This window comes from Hippoglossus stenolepis, chromosome 3 (assembly GCF_022539355.2).
Source record: "Hippoglossus stenolepis isolate QCI-W04-F060 chromosome 3, HSTE1.2, whole genome shotgun sequence".
NCBI lineage: Eukaryota > Metazoa > Chordata > Actinopteri > Pleuronectiformes > Pleuronectidae > Hippoglossus > Hippoglossus stenolepis.
The window spans coordinates 18,393,508-18,411,219 of NC_061485.1; the positions used below are offsets into that span (position 1 = coordinate 18,393,508).

Below are 17,712 nucleotides of genomic sequence, written 5' to 3' on the forward strand. Positions count from 1 at the left end.
AATAGCACAACTCAGTCGGGATGCAAAGAGAGGTCAAAAGATCAGTGCCCTCCCCTCGACACACACACACACACAGCCACACACACAGAGAGAGACACACACACACACACGGGGGAGAGAGAGAGGGAGACATGCATCTCGCCGGCTGCTGTTTTCCTATTGTGCGCCAGGGCTTTGCGAGGATAGGGCAGCGGTGAAAACGCGCACCTGCTTTAGAGGCATTACGGTAGCGCAGCAAACTGCCCACCCTGCAACACACACTCCACACACACACTCCACACTCGTACACACACGCACAGCCCTACTGATTCAACCCTGATTCCCAGCGAGCGAGCAAGCAACAGACCGGGATGCCAAAATCGGAGGAGCGGTGGAGAGCTTTTACGCGCTGAAGAAGTGTCCTGAAGAGATAGCGGAGGGGAGAAGACGCAACAAAACAAGACGAGGGAAGCAGCGCGCTTTCTCCCTGGCAACTTGCGCACAGTGCCAGAGTTTTAGCGGCAGTATTGTTCTGACTTCACTCCAGAGGGGCCACTCCGAGGAGAGCGGACGCACACAAAAGGGAAAAAGGAAAAGGACTAACGAGCACGCTTTGTCGTCTAAAGTAATGGTGCTGCGGTCTTAGATCCTAGATTTCTCTGTCTCTCTCTCCTCTCTTGTTTCTTGCCATTCTTTTTTTTTTATTTTTATTTTTTCGTCCCGTCGGTTTGTGTCCCCCCTTTTGTCGCCGCGAGAGAGAGAGAGTGGACGCGCCGGGGGTTTGAGGAGCAGAAGCGGGCTGTCCACATGGTCCAACCACTGGCGTGAAAGTTGACTTCTTCCGAAAACAAGAGAACAGGTTGATGCATTAGCTACACTTTTCCTTTTCTTTCCCCCCTCCTCACCGCTTTTTCCCTTCTTTTAATCTCCCTCACTCTTTCCTCACTCTGTGGCTCCATTGAAACTCTGCTGCTGCACACCGCAGCTCACCACTCCAAAACATCCAACTTTTCATCGCACATTGTTTGTGAAACTCCTCCAAGTCAGCCGAACTGGGGTGTTTTAGAGCATTACGCTGCGGAGCACACACACACACACTCACATTTCTCCGCTGTCGGACTTCCCTCTCACCGTGTTGCTCTGTAACTTTCAGTCTTTTTGTCTGGAGAGTTTGTTGAAACGCGGAACTCACCAGCCACGTTTTAAAATTCCAACTATTGTTGTAATCATCTTGTCCATTTCACGCAGCAGAGAGTAAATCCACAGCGGAATAAGTTTCACCTCTTTGACACTTTAAACGCGCTCTTTTAATCCACATTTATCTCAGATGGATATTTTTAAATGTACCATGTAACGTTTCGAAATGATCAGAGCGCAGTTTCGCAGGATGAGGAGCCAGTGCTCGCTGCAAAAAGTGTCACTGACCAAAGTCTCCGCTCGTGAGACAACAAACAAAAAGTTTTTCTTCCTCACATGGTTATTGGACTAACTATAAAATGAGATGTCCGGGTTTGGACTTGAATGGAGGCAAACGACTTAAAACACCGTGTCCCCCTTGTTAATTTTTGATAATAAACACCGACGCAGGTTATGTGGTGATAATTTTACGCACCCGCCTGAGAATCGTTTTCGATGCTTTGTTATCGCTTTGTACCTGTTTAACTGAGCCGATCAACGCGGTTTTAAAGAGCAGAATTTTAGTTTAAATTTCTTGAAAATAACAAATGAAACATCAGAGTCCTCGGTGAGGATAATAGACTCCTTGTCTTTTGGAGGAAAGAGAGAAAAAAAAAATCAGCTTTCTGCAGGACGTGGTCAGTAGGTCAGGGCACAATACTTTCTTTTCAAACCATTTTGACTTTTGGAAATTGCTGCCGCGGTGTTTGAACCTCACTGGGTCCTGCTGCATGGGTTGTGTCTTTATCTCTTTATAATCCGACCAGATTAAAACAGATAACAGTAATAAACTGCAGGTGAAGGATTTAACAGACGGACGCTGAGGAAAAGTTGCTCCTGGTGCGTAAAAGTTAGAATTCCGGCTTTAACGTTAATATCAAACGGATGAAATCTGCAGGATGGTTGACAGCTTTTATAAGAGAACTGTGACGCCATGTTAGTGTTTTATATATATTTCTTAAATTAAACTGATTGCATTAGAAAATATATCATATTAATAGTAAAATATCAAATATTATTCCACTGGTTTGGAGCTGATATAAATTAGAAAATTGAGGAGCCTCTGCATGGCACACGTTTCCTTCTTTGTGTGTGTGTGCTGTAAACCGACTAAAGGAATATAGGCCTATACTCCAAAGAGGTTTTTCATTCTTAGAGTAAAAGAAAAAAAACTTCAACTAAACCTGTGTTATATATTTTTTAAACAACACATAACCGAGAGATTAACAGTTTTCTTTCGCCTAAATGAATTTAACTCGGCAGCATCATCTTAGGTGCTGTAGAAATAAAGTTACTGGTGTTCTTCTCTAATAATAAAACTCATCCCACATGAGCCAAAACATCCCCCGCATGTCAGATGGACTCAGGTCCCGCGTGATGGAAAGCTGCAGACCAAAAAACAGAGAGAGAGGGAGAAAGAGAGGGAGAGATGAAATGACAATTAATTGCTGTTAGTTGTCTGTCATTGAGAGAAAAGCATACAGGGCCGTGTGGGTGCGCACCATGACACGGGCATTATTGCCCCCGTGATTGATGGGCGCCGGGGCATTTGGCATAATGAATTTTATTTACTGTGTCCCCTCTCTCCTGTTGTGTCTCCCCCCTCTCCTCCCCTCTCCTCCCCTCCCTCGTCCTCTGCATGTGGTGGCATTTCCGCTCCGCGATGACACACTTTTAATTGCACTTTAATAGAAGATCCAGCGGGAATGAAAAAGCTCTTCATCACGTTTTATGACCTTGTCACATATTTTGGTGTCAGAGCGGAAAGCAGGTATTTTTTGTGGTGACTGCAGGAGCTTGATATAAAGAAAAAAAAAGTTAATTTCTCATAGATTAATTAATTGCACGTTAAGTTGTTTTCATAAAAAAACACTTTTATGTTTTTTTTATGTTCACCCAGCCACATGTTGGTTTATTTAAAATGTAATTGTTAACATTTCTTCATTTTAGTAAAGACATAAGAGGTTGGATTTGTTTTATATGCAAATGTTATACCTTTTTACATTTTTAAATAAGAATGAAATATTTACATAATTGTGAGCTGACTATAATCCTCATATTGATATTTTCTATTATTATCTATTATTTGAAATATGCTGAAATTCTTAAAATGTATACAAAATGAAAAATGTCACTTTTAAAGTTGATTCTATCTTTTTTTTAAATTGACGATGATGTGATTAATCATCATAATTTGTACTTGTGCCTATTTCAGCCAATGATTTTCTCTTCACTGAAAGCTCAGCAGCTGAGATGTCTCAGTCTAAAGACTGGTCGGTACAATATACTATTGATACCCTTTACGGTAGAATTATTTGTACATTTATATTTAAAATATCTACACTGATAATCACTTGTAAACTTATAAAAGAAGCTCACAGGGAGACCACTTTTTTTTTTAAATGTCTCTTTATCCTCAAACATTTTCAGCATTTACCAAGAGTGTAAAGTCACAGTGAAGTTAATGTTCCTGTGTGGTGCTTTGCCTGCTGATGAGGTATCACATCAGAGAGAGGGTTTTCATGAAAATATAATAGGAGACAATGAAACAAAAGAGTATTTGAGAGGCAGAAGTAGCTTATTTGGGGAAAAAAGAGAGAATGTGCAGGAAGCCAGAGGTGTCAGAGACAGATTGACTCTCTGTTCCCTGTCGGCTCTTGTGTATTCGTGTCTGTGCGTTTGCCTCAGTATTGCCACCTTTTTTCATCTGACCTGCTTCAACACTTTTCCTTCTTTGGTTTTTTTTTCTCCTACTCTCGACAGCTGTGTCTTTTTTTTCCATGTCCTGTTTTCTTTCATTGTTTGTGAGACTCTCTCATGTACTGCTGATGTTCATCGTTTTCAGGTTCTGTTCTCCACCAGACAATTGTTTCTCTTATGCTTACTGACATATTACTTAAAAATGTTTTTTTTTTCATCTCGGTCACATGTGTGTGCGGCTGTGTTTCTGGACTTGTATGACACCGTCTAGCGACAGGCAATAATGGCTATGAATCTCATGTGCTTTAAAACCCCTTCAGCAGGATTAAAAGCCACCAACATGATTGTGTTAGTCCATAAACTCACTCAGAGAGTCCTTACCTCACTGCACGAGCGCATGTGAACGTATGTGTGGAAGAGTGTATATATCTGAGTGTGGGAATGTGTGTATAGCAGAGTGCTTTTTTCTCAATTCACCTGTCCTGCTTGAGTGAAAATGGACAGTATTTGAAGTTTTAAATGTCCTGTGCGTCGGTAGCTTTCATGGCTCGCCGTGTCCGTCTCTCCATCTCTGCCTCTCTCTTCATTAAAACCCTCCTGCCATCCCAAACCCACAAGTCTGAGTGGGCTTTTGGCTCCAAAGTGATGTTGAAGAGCACCCGTATACGACACTGCTATACATGTAGGGTTTGACCCATGATAGATACTCACGGGTTCACTTAGTGCATTAAAAGCTGAAATGGTTAAATTTCCGATATCCTTTAAATGGGGTTTGAGGAAAGTGAGAAAAAAAAAAAAATTCCTGTACTGGGAGCGAAAGCTTGTTTTTAAATGGTTTCTTTTCAAGTGTTGGTCCTGAAGCTGCCGTTATCGCAGGGTGTGCGTATTTGAACTGAACATGTGTGTTGGCCTTTAAAATGTGGAAACATCATAGATTTAAATTGCTGTGTAATTATGGGTTCAAATCCATCATTGTTTCATTTAGTGTATCATTGTTTTCTATGAAATAAAATTGCTCCTTTTTCAGAAATATAAAAAGAAAATCCACTCACGTCCATATGTAATCACTGAATACCATTACAGCAGCAATTATAGCTTGTTACGTCTTTAAGAAAATTATTAATGAAGTCTAATTGACATATTAATGGTTTAAATGAAGGTGTTATTGTACATGGTCAGTGATCAAGTGGGGGGTTGTGTATTGAAATGATTGACGGCACAGTGAAGCTGCCGCCACATTGCTTTAGACGGAGGCCTGATTGTACATGTGGTTCTAATTGAAGCGGTTATTTAGCTGAAGTTGAGGGTTGAATACTTGTGTGAGTGTGTGTGTTTTTCTGTGTGTGTGTGTGCGTAAAATAAACCCCACACATTTTTCTAAGATGAGATGTGTCAGGAGGAGGTGTCACACAGAGAATTGCAGGACAGCAGACGAGGAAGGAGGAGAGAGGTTCCTGCAGTGGTCTGTAGAAAGTTGACCACCTGTGAGCGAGAGTGGTTGTCTTCTCTGCCCTTTCTTTTGCCTCTTTCTTTTTTTAATTAGCTGTCATTGCACGTGAGGTGAAAAGCAGCATATTGCGTCTCTAAGATTCATGCACTTTTCTCTCTCTCTGATTGATAAGGTAATCATTTCGCCTGACACAGTGGTTTTAGCCTGTGGTCATTAACATGTCTGTGCGTTTCAGATGAGTTTTTCTACATATGTGAGAGGGGGTGCCTGCATGGGAGGCAGAGATGTTCCTCCAGCTCCGTACAGCACTGGCCCATTAACAGCTGATGGATGTGCATGGGGGGGGAGTGAGCGGACGGCTCAGAGCGGAAGAGACGGTTTCCTATGGGCAAGGGGGGGAAGCGAGAGAGAGTTTGAGAGATAGAGCATAAGAGTGAACGACTGTATGAAGCGAGGGAAATGACAGTGCAGTGGTTTTAGGCGTGGGTCATTATAGCATGAGGAAGCATTAGATCAACCTCTCCAGAGTGCGCTTGGCACCTGAGGCCATGGCTGGAGTGGAGAGTTTAAAGGAGGGGGCTGTGGCTGTGGAGTCTGGGGCAGATCGTGAAATAAGGCAGTCAGATCTCACCAGTTGGATTTCAGTGACACAGAGTGAGAGTCGCAGAGGATCATGGGGTCAGTGGCACGGCCAGGTGGAGCACACGAGATGGTCAGAGGAAAACAGTGTGCAGGAACTGAGAGCGCGCCTGTTGTGTTCCAGCGGAGCGTCTTCATGAAAAAGCTCTCATCGCTCATTGTGTCCCCTGCTAACTCTGCATTGCTTCTGACAGCTGTATTTGTGTTATGGATTTTCCTTCACTCCGTCCCGTCTCCCCTTCCTTTCTCCCTTGCCTCCCTCTCTCAGTAGTCTCGGCTCCCCTCCTCTCCATCGCCTCCACCCTATGACCTTTTGTAAGCACTTCATCAGAGAGCCGTTGGTGTTTTCTAAAGTGCTGCGACAAACTGACAGGGCAGCCGTCAATCGAGCTGGGGGGAACCGAGGGAGCAGATCAGTGGAAAGCTTCGCTCAGAACAACAGTGTGACTAAACTTTCTGCAGCGCTGCTTTAATGTGTATTGAAAAGATGGCTGTGAAGGGTAGGTGACAGCTGCGAAGCGCGAGACTCGGAATGTTATGGATACACGCACACACACGCGTGCACATTTTGCACATTTCATAAACCGTCTGACTGTAGAGAGGCGTTACACAGCTCCTGGGTGCTCGCTTGTCCGTGGTGCTGCGGCATTAAAATCTGCCGAGCGGACAAGTGAGCGCTCTGATGAAACGCTGAGATTCACAGAGGAGGAGGAGAGATGAACTTCCAGGTCCATAAACCCAACTGCAATCAAATAAGTTTTACATCTTACACTCTTCTGAGCTCCTAATATAAACTGTGGCCAATCATAACACCTTAGAGTTCTTTACTAATTTCTAATGCTCTTTTTTGGCTGCACTTATCAGATCTGCCGTATATCAGATTTATTTTAGCATTTTTTTGTTTTATTTAAACTCCTTCAACCATCCTTTCTCCTTGTCCCTGTTCCTCACCATCCCTGGCCCAGTGAGGTAATAACCATTTAAATGCATCTCATTATGTTTTCTAATCCGTAAAGTATCAGGATGTTGGCTAACGCAGGCGAAAGTGATGCTGGAGCGTTGGCGTGCACAGCTCTTTTATGGTATTAGTATTTGTGGTATTAGTTCCGGGGGACATGGGATGCCTACTTAAGCTATTAGCATGTGAGGCGCTGTGGGATGATCCATCTCCTGACAGGACGAGCTGTTAACCAGTGTTAAACCAAATCACAATAGGCTGCCTGGGTTGACAGATTGACAGAGCTCGCTCTCGCCGCTCGGGCCGCTCCTTTTTCCTCTTCCGTGAAATGTACCCTCACATAAAAACTTGTTAATGTCAGAGAGGAAAAGAGCCTGAATTTACTTTTTCCAAAACTACTGGAAGAAATGTCTATGTGCGGGGAGGATTTTTAGTACATTTCACAAATATCATCAAGCCCATCGCAAAAGACGACGTGAGCTGTGTGTCTCCGTCTTTCTCAACTTCTGTCCTCCCCCGCTTTCTCCTCCTCTTCCTCCTCCTTCTGCTGTGTCTCTCAAGGTGAAGAGACTGTACAGATTTGCTCAGTGGGGTGCAGACTCTATGGCTTCTATAGTGGCCTTTCAGAGAGGGGAGGGAGGAGGGCACGATAGTGACTGCTACAGCCACTATCGGGAGTCTTGGAGATGCTGGATGCTGCTGCGCTCTGCATGTGTGTACACTTATTGTGAGTGAGTGTGTGTTCAGCTACAATTAAGTGTCAATCAGTGGGTGACGGGTGAACCCTCCATCTCTTCTGCTCGGACAGAATTCCTCAGGTTTAAGGTTTTGCTTTTCAGTCAACTGTTGGTGGAGTCATCCCGCAGAGAGCGTGTGTTTATTTTTTTGAACTTTCAATATTCAGGAGAAAACTGTCATAGGTAGTAGAGATTGTTTCATCTGAACCAGAAGCTCATTCTCAAAACGTCTGTGTTGTTTTGGAGCAGTTCACGCTGCCTCCTCGGACGCCGCAGCTTTTTCTTTTTTTCTCTGCGGCTGCTCGCTGGGTATAGAAACTCTGTTAGTGTCCATGTGCATACACATGCACACCCGTGTGCGGTGGGCATTGTTGACCGAGAGACATCTGCCACTAGATTATTCCCAGCTGTTATCTGAATAATTGTGTAATCCCCCCTCTCCCTTCTCACTCCCTCCCTCTTTTGCTCCCTCCCTTCCTTCCCTTGCCCCTCCTCCTCCTCCTCCTCCTCCTCCTCCTCCTCCTCCTCCTCCTTTGCTCCCCTCTTTGCCCCCACGTTCCCTCGTCCACAGACTGATGAGACGGAGAGTGATGAGTTTCTTCTCTGGGTGGCACTTCGGGATTTTTTTCCAGGAGTGTTTATGAGTGTGTGTGTGTGTGTGTGTGTGTGTGACTGTGTATCTTTGCGGCCTCTGGTCACCGGTCGTTGTTTGACATTTGTAGAAGGATTTGAGATCCCCCCCACCCACCCAAACGCTCGCAGCCCACCTCCCTCCACCTCCTCCTCTCCCCTCCTCCCTGTGGCTCTCGGGGAAATAAAAGTAGCCTAATCCTGCCAGATCAAGATTGCTGTCCACCACAGCTTTACCAGCCTGTGAATTAGAGCCAGCTCTCATGTTCCTGAGGATAGAGAAGGTAGAGTGTGTGTGTGTGTGTGTGTTTGCACTGTGGGCCGTTGGCCTTTTAAGCAGCGTTAGCTGTTTGTTGGCAGAATTCTGGTCGGGGCTGAGAGGAAAGGAAAGCAGAGAGAGGTGAAAAACAAAAAGAACAGAGATGAAAAGTTTAGAAAGTTGTCTTTGATTTTAACTCTGTTTAGGTTGTGGGTTAAAGCCACGGTAATTTTCCAATTATTCCAAGTTTTATAATAGTTTTTTTTTCATGTTCAAGTTCAATGCATCAATTTAATTTTAAAATGAAAAAGTACACTACATTTTCTTTTAACAATTAATTGGAATATTGTTTTTAGCATTAATAGAGGAAAAAAATTCGAATATTCTGCCGTCACATTCTCACAGTCCCGCTGTATCTACAAAGGCACAACACAATGTTTAAACCCAGACGCTTTTTCCTCCTCCCACAGACAGTGGTAGTCGACTCATACCAAGACATGACGTGAACAAAAAAAGAAAATTTTATCAGTCCTTTCTTTTTTGTTTGTAGCAAAAACAGTCTTTTTACACTGCATTAAAAAACACTAATCATTGTCATACAAATGTATCATGAAAGATGTTGCTGTGTCACTCATGAGGCTCCACATGCTGGTGCCAGGGCCGCTTCTGGTACGTGGACGGAAAGTGCTCTTTTCCCTGTTTGAGCTCCGATACTCACTCGCTGTGACTCAACTCAACACGCTCTCTCTCTCTCTGTCTCTCTCTCTCACTTTTTCTCTCTCCTCCTTCGCCTCTTTCTCTGTTGGACTTTCTCCCGTCCATCTCCTCCTTCACTGGGTCTCCCTCTCTCCTCTTCTCCTCTCTTGTCATGCCTGTTGTCTCTAATTATCACAGCCCTGTGTTCCTTCAGCCTCTTCATTACATCCAAGCTGTCATCACAGTTTACCTCCAACATTTGCTCCCTCTCCTCAGGCCTCATTTCAATAGGAATCCTTTTATTCTGTGTGACTGCAATGACAAGACTCAAAGCAAGGTCAATCAATAGGTCTCTCACCAGTGTGTGAGACGCTTCATTTTGAGTGTGCGATAACATGACTAAAAATAAATTTTGTGACAAATTGAAAACTTGAAAAAAACCTTAAAATAATTTTTCTTTAGTAAAATATTTTGCTTGCTTTTAATGCAAGATCATTTCCTGTAATAGAAGCAGGGACAATTAAATTAGCACATTCACACATATTTCTAATAATTCTGAGGTGTAAACTTGTTGATTGGTGCGTTTGCGCTTCCAAATAATTATTTTCAACGTAAGAAAAATGTGTTAATATTTTTTTTTCTATTTTGTGATTGTAATGAAATTGAATGCAGTGTTTTGTCAGCACACCTGTTTGTCCCTGGAAACAAAGACACTGCAAAAAAGAAAAGAATAAAAAACGTAGTCATTGACAAAACAAACAAATGACAAGAAACAAAGTAGAAATGAGTAACAGATTAAAACAATTTTTACTCATTATTTCCCCACTATTACAGACTTTGTTTGTTTTGTTTTCTTTGTGGGAGGGACTGGTAACACAAGGACTTGTGTTACCAGCTTCAAAGACGGCCCTTGGGTTGTTGGATTAGCAGACACCACAACGCTGATTTGCCCAGTGAAGGTCAGCGCTGCCGTATGCAACCTGTAGACCTAATCGTCAACTTCTGCCGCTGCAGGTTTCCTTTGTCTAAAGGTCAGTCAGGAACCGTGCGTTTGGCCCCGGAAAGTAGTCAGCATAAACGAGGGAGGGGACTGAGGGAAGGACTAAAGTACAAAAAAAACAGGACAAGAGGGAGGGAGAGTGCCAGTGAAACCCTGCTTTGCTCTGCGGTATCAGGCAGCGGCTTCTGAAAAGTTTGCTGGCAAAAACTTTTGCTGAGGGCCGGGTTTGGTCAAGCGGCTCCCCAGGGGGTTCGCTCCGAGAGTAGGTGGAGAGAGGGGTTGTAGGGTGGGGGTGGGTGAGAAGGGAAGTGAGCCAGCAAAGAAGAGGAGGAGAGGGGAGCAAAGAGAAGGATGCCGTCACAGTCATCCGTTGTTGCGGGGCGCAGGCCCTCAGTCAATGATCTAAGAAACACAACTCCCCGGCTCACGCCCCCTCCTTATTCCTCCCCCTCGCCTCTCTGTCCCTCTTTTTCTCTCTCCTCTCTTTTCCTCCATCCTCCCCCTTGCCGCTCTGCAGCTCTGTCTATCTCTCTCTTAGCTTTCGACAGCGCTGCGCTGTGGTTCGAGCGCTGGTTATTAACATACAGTCTGCATTAGCGGAATAGCGGCTGGGCCTATTTGCTGGTAATGAGGATAGGGGGCCCGTGCTGTATAGTAACTTGTTTGACCTCCAGTGGTGAGGTCAAGTTCATCCCGAGGAGGTGTAATTCTCTCCCTCCTCATCCCAAACACATGACTGGGGGGCGTGGGGGGTTGTTGGGGGAGAGGGAGCAAACCACGGTGGCCTCGCTCATCCCCCAAATTTGAATCTCTCATCCCCGTCCCTGCTCTCTCCTTCCTCTGCCTCGTCCACTCTCTTCCCACAGGGTTAATTGAAGGGGAAATTGATAGTTCTGTGTGGTAATTGTGGCTTTGAGAATTCTCTGTCTCCTATGGAGAAAGATGAGGGCAGCTGTACCAAAGAAAGAGTGTTGTATTGTAAGAAAAAGAGAGGGAGAGAAATATGGGGAGGGAGGCAGTTGGAAGAGCAAGCAGAACACCCCTCCTCTACCCACCACCACCTCCGCCACACTCCCTCACGGAGGGGGTTTGATTGGTTTATGAGCCAGAGTGTTGATTGGCTGTTGACGAGCTGAGATTTCTACTTTGCTAGCCGGGCCCGAATAATTATTCTATTCATTATCCAATCAGAGAGACTCACCACACCACTCAGTATCATCAATGATTCTCCTTTTAATTCTCCTTTTGAACCCCCTCCCTCCCTCTGCAATCCCTCCATACCTCCCCGAGGAGCCGGGGATGGACAGATGAGCGGAGCGCACTGTAGCTGTTCGGTTCTGCTCGGCTGCTCGCTGGAGTGGAGTGAGACAAACTTATATTCCGCCAATGCTGGTGCTGAATGGACTCTTTGCCTCCCTCTCTCCTTCAAGAGTGGCTTTTCTTTCCCAGGGGCAGAGCTTTATAATTAGTCTTCTTCCAGAAATAGAAAACTAGTTTTCTGAGGTGAAGTCGCTCTCTGATGTGTGCTTTTTAAAGCTGCACATTTGAATTGATATGAAACTGAGTGAAATCAATTATCTATATCAGCAAAATCAATTTCCGCCAATACCTGTCAAGTACTGTTTTCATGTACTATTTATTTTTCAAAATTACATTAAGAAATTAACATTCAGATTAACAAAATTAAAACTGAGAAAAAAAAAAGACAGCGAGAGACCATTTTCTGGTCCGACAGACATTTTGTTCCTGTCAGTCTTGTTTTAGCTCCTGACTTAGTTGTTTAGTCTCTGCTCAGGCCATCCCAAGGCTGTCACCCAGGCAACATTGCACGTGTGTGTGTCTTTATATTATTTAATTTTCTCCATTTTGTACGAGAATTTGTCAGTGTATTCATTTCTGTGTTTGACTTTATCGCTGCCATTGGTTCCGTTCTTTTATATTTCCTGCCCCTGTTTTTCCCACCTCTTGTTTCCCTCCTTCCGCCCCCTCTTCTCCATGCACCCCCACCCTCCCCTCTGCCTATCCACACTGCTCCCCTTTTTCTCTTCCCCTCTTCCCCCTCCCCTCTCCTTTCGCTTTCTCTGTCCGTTAATGAGAATGTGTTAACGAGAAAGAAAGATCTATTGGGTATAGCGCAATTTATCAGAAAGGCAGAGGTTTGGAAGGAAAAAAAAAGGCGGCGGGCCCTTCAAAGAAGTCCTATTCTTGTGGTTGTGAATGTTTGATGAGACAGTGAAAAGTTCCCCCTCTAACGTCATGGTGTCTGAACAGAAGAGAACAGAACCGTTCTAATCATGCCGCACAGAAAAAATGACTTCCAACCCGATTTAATTAACTGATAAGAAACGGCTTCAAATTAATTTTTCAAGGATGTTAGATTTTGATTAAGAAACTCCTAAAAGAAATAGACGAATAATCAATTTTTTAATCAACTTACTCAAATGGTAACTGGTTAATATGATAATTCTAGCAATTAGGGCAAATATTGTCGAGCAGCAGTTTCTATGCATCCTGTTAAAGGAATTATAATATCTTTACATCTAATTATCATGGTTATTTAATTTTTTTGTATGGCTACCTCTCAATTTTACCATTCTATTTTTCATCTGCCATTATGGGGATAATGAAATGAGAAGTTGGAAGTGTAATAAGATGAAACTTTTATAAGGGTCGACCTGAATGGGGCTTTTCACGCACCCTGATTGGATAGATATTTAGGAAAAAAGGGAGAGGGGAGTTGTTGAAAATGACATTATTTCTGCTGGTTTTACATGCAAAGCTGAGATGGATCTTTAGATGTATGAATCTTTTATTTCGTCAGCAGATTAAAGTAGCTAATAGCTCCTGGCTCCTCTGTGTCGCTCCTCTGGTATTCATAAGTAGGTAGGCACGGCCATGAATATGCTCACCATTTCTAATCCACAAAGTTTCAAATCATCTCTTCAATTGGAAAAGAGGCAAAAACAGATTCAGCTTTGATTGAAGGAAAGATTGGACTGTTCATTCTGCTAGTGGCCATAAAATTTGTACCTTTGAGTGTGTGTGTGTGTGTGTGTGTGTTCCCCTAATTGGACAGGTATTGTAGCGAAGGTGAAGAAGGGCCAGTTGAAGAGAGAGGGCGTTGCAAAGAAAAGAGCTGGCAGGGGGTCCGGGGCTTTAGCGGAGCAGCAGAGAGACAGAGTTCTTTACTTCAAAGAAGGCTTAGAGCCTGGACAAACGCTAACCCTGCTCACATACCACCACGACACACACACACACACACACACACACACACACACACACACACACACACACACACACACAACCACTCCACGTTCACACACAGTGACTCTTTTACTCATCATGAGATGAATATCCATTCCCTCTCTCTGTGCCGCTGCCTCGCACCCTGCACGCCGAACATCAGTGGAGTCGTGCGTTCACAGGGAAATATAGACAAAGCATTTGGAGAGATGGAACGGTTCCTTTAATTATATGCTCCTCTTATGATGCATGGTGTTTCTGTCTGGCTGCTCGTACGCACACGCACACATGCACACGGACGCTGATCCGCTGAATAGGTATTCCTGGCACAAACCCCTGTGTTGAGCGTACATATTCAATTAGCAAAACTCATTAGCAAAACTTGGCATTTGTTGTTGTTTTTTTCCCCCCTCCTTGCTCAGAATTAATGGTTTTGATATGCTAATTAGCGGGTAATTTAATTTCAAAAGGCCTCAATTAACAGCAGCGTTGTGGACACGAGGAAGTTAAGCAGCGTAATCTAATTTGCATTAGTAACGAGCAGGGAGTAATTAGTCTCTAATTAGCCACTTCAGACAGCACTTGTGTTTACTTTCCTAATGAAGTGGAGGGGCTTTTTTTTAACAGGGAAGCCTGTGTATGTGTGCGCGCGTGTGTACATATAAATGTGTTAATGAGTGTTTGTGTGTGTGTGTGTGTGTGTGTGTGTGTGTGTGTGTGTGTGTGTGTGTGTGTGTGTGTGTGTGTGTGTGTGTGTGTGTGTGTGTGTGTGTGTGGTTCGGGGGTATAGAAGAGTGGCAGAGTGGCATATGGTTTACAGTTTGGCTCCAGTTACACACATGGACACACACGTCTCGTACCCCCTCCTCTCATGTACACAAAAACGGGCAAACAAACACACACATACATGAACACACACGGAGGTCATCCCCTGCTGTCTCATGTGATTGGCTGCGCACTCACAGTAGTTTTCAATCCATTCAAACAGCTCTATGAGCTCACTTACAGACACCACAAGGGATTGAATGAGTATGTGTGTGTTATTTTTTTTGTGTTGCAATAGCTTGCAATATTTTCATCTTTCCTTTTTTGTATATCCAAGCACTTATTCATTTTCTGCTGTGGTCTTTCCAAATCATATTTTTTTTATAAACTGTTTGTGTTTGAGTGATGACGTCACAGACCATGGTTGCTGGCCAGCCTAATGCAGGGTTTATTTCTGGGAGACGGTTGCCTGTGTTGACAACGTAGCAAAACAGAAGAGGAAAGGCCGACAGCTCGATGGATAAACAGACAGACTCATGACACACGGTTTTATTCCTTTCATCGCACTCTTCTAATTGACCTGGGGATTTATCATAAGCAACACCCAAGGAAAATAGTGAACAAATTAAATGGAAGGTTTTTTTTTTATCTTTTAGAGAATGAGGAACAACAGTTTTAACTTTTCCATTCAGGGCCATGTCAAAAACAAGTTGAAAACAACAGGCTTCCTCCTGGGCGTTTTTTTTTTTTGGGAAGGGAGACGGGGTGGGAGGGTTGCAGGGGGAGCAGCATAGCAGGGTTTTAGGGGAGGGGGACAAGCAGCTGCCCTATTAGCCCAAATCTGTTGTTCAGAGGAGGTGGGAGGAGGGTGGAGTAACACCACTGAATTTCCACAAAGGAAAGCATCCACTTTTTTTTTTACTTTGTGGCTATGTTCTGAGATTATGCCACAATTTAAGTACGTTTAACCCCAAACACCTCATGTCGTATTTTAACTCATAATCCAGCACATATAAGGACAGAGATCATACACAGTCTTTCTTATGGGAAGGCGTTTCCACAGCCTTCCCTGGGAATAATAAGAGAGGTCAGAAAGCTCTGCGACTTCCTGCTGCAAAGAGCGGGGTCAGAGCGGCGGTTGGCAGAAGCAGTCAGCACTCAGCGGACAAGACTAGGAACACACACATCGAAGGGATGGCAACCCGCACTGTAGAAGTTGTGTGATTTACGCTCACCGTGAGCAGAAGCTGGAGAGGATTCAATAAATACAATGAATGAAGGCGCTACAGTGATTATGAGCCTGATTCTACCAGTGACCTCTACCCATAGGCTCATACACAAAGATTTACAGCCACAAACATCCATAGATATGCACACACACACACACAAACACGCACACTATACGCGTCCATAAATAGGCAACTGATTTACAAATGAGCTGACCTGTGTGTTGGCCTTGCTCTCAGATAGGCTCGCACCCCCACCAGGATGCATAAATCACAATGGACATGCATATGCATGAGCATCTGAGGAGGTGGGATAAGTGTGTGTCTGTACATGTGTGTGTATTTGTGTGTGTGTGAGCACCAGCCGACAGCACTGTTTGTATCGATCATTGAGGCTTAGTTAAGTGCCTTTTATTTCATTGAGTTAAAGTTAAGGACCGTGGACGGGCCTCTCTTCCAGCCCGTGTTGCTTTTCAATGGGGAAAAGGCAAGAAAGAAAGAAAAAGGAAGAACTCTTAACTGTTCTTTTTTCCTTCTTTTTAGTGGCATCCAGGGATAGCACATCATATTAATGGAACTGAGATGACGTCTCACATCTCCTCTCTCTCTGCAAGAAGTGGTTTTGGTATTGGACCTTTGCCTGATGTGTGTATGATGTGAGCTGCTTTAACCTCCCCTTGTTTTATGGACTTTACATGGCTCTGGATCTCACTGCTGCTAGATTAATTTACACACCACTCACACATACTTGCCAAATCTCCCTGTCTCTATTTCTCCCTCTCCCTCTTCCTCTCTGAAGACAGAGCAGAAATTGCCTGGTGAGGTAAATAAATTACTTCCATCGATTTCTGTAGTTGTAGAGTGACTTTATCACGGTTTGACTTGTCCAGATACAGATCAGCGTGTGACAGCGTGTGTGTGTGTTTTTTTACATAACGTGCCACTGTGTCTATGTGTGTGCGACTTTGAGTTTACATAAGCTTTTGTATGTGTGAGACTGCATTGGCTGCAAAAATCAGTGTAAAATCTACCTGATGGGTATCTCATCATATTAAAAGATATTGCTGAAGCTACATTGTGGTCGACCAACCACTGTGTGTGTGTGTGTGTGAGAGTGTGTGTGTGTGTCTAATTGAAACAGGCCATGAGGTGCATATTGGAAAGCAGATGAATTAGCTTGGTTTTATTACAGTGGGATCTTGAAGTCCACCCTCTGGCTGCAGAGGTTGTTTGCTGATTGAGTTTATCTTAGTCTTGTTATAGATCAGTGCCGGTCGCTGATAGGGGCCACAGATAGGTGACATCCAAATGTGACTCACACTAGCTGTCTGATAGTATATAGGGTCTGTCTACATGTCTGTTATATATTTGCACATGGCGATGTTTGTAAAAACTTGAGGCGCACCTTAACCCCCCGTGCTCCAGATGTCACTCCATGGAAAGAGGTTAAAAGTTCACCAAAAAGCACCAGTTTGTGTGCGTTGCAGCATGTGCGTGTGTGTGTGTGTGTGTGTGTGTGTGTGTGTGTGTGTGTGTGTGTGTGTGTGTGTGTGTGTGTGTGTGTGTGTGTGTGTGTGTGTGTGTGTGTGTGTGTGTGTGTGTGTGTAGCAGTCTGGGGCACATGCTGTTTTAATAGACACAGCACTGACGTTACTGCAGAGGCCAAGAAGCCACCGTTAAAAAGAAAAGGATTCGGAAAAAGAGCGAGAAAAGGCCTCATCTGTTTGCATTAAACAGTGGAAGAAGTGACCAGTGAAGGAGCAAATGAGCGACAGACGGCTAAAAGATATCTGCTCCTCTGGCTTTGTCCCTCGCGTCAGATTTCCCTCCCTCCTTCTCTTCATTTTCTTCAGCCTAGATCTCTAAGTTTGCTCTTTCTTTTATTTTATATCTCTTTGCATTTCTCACTTATACAACTTTTTTCCCCCTCGTTTAGGTTTTTGTTAGTGTACCCACTAATTAGCTGTTACAGTAAGTCTATCACAGTTCTGTCTTTTAAAATTAAAAATCCAAAAAAGAGCAACACAGGAACATAGCGGAAATGAAGAAGAAGAAAAACAGTGAACTCACAAGCAGCAGACAGACATGTTTTCTTTAAATATACTTTAACAGTATTCCTCATGGCTTATTCTGCACGGTCTGTCCGTCTTCTAAACTATCAGGTTCTTCTCTGCCTCAGATGCTCCTGATTTGAGAATTAATTAGGCAGCACGGTGGCGTCAGGGTTGGGATTTTGGGTTTGTTCACTCGCTAT

General features: G+C 43.9%; 1 protein-coding gene across 1 annotated transcript in view; it reads left to right on the forward strand.

Moving 5' to 3' along the window:
- Window positions 1-713: 713 nt before the first annotated feature.
- foxp4 (forkhead box P4) overlaps window positions 714-17,712 on the forward strand; it is a 95,360-nt gene continuing 78,361 nt past the window's right edge. The window contains exon 1 of the mRNA XM_035152123.2: window positions 714-838. The gene's annotated coding sequence lies outside the window, so the exon portion shown is untranslated. The remainder of the gene's footprint in view (window positions 839-17,712) is intronic.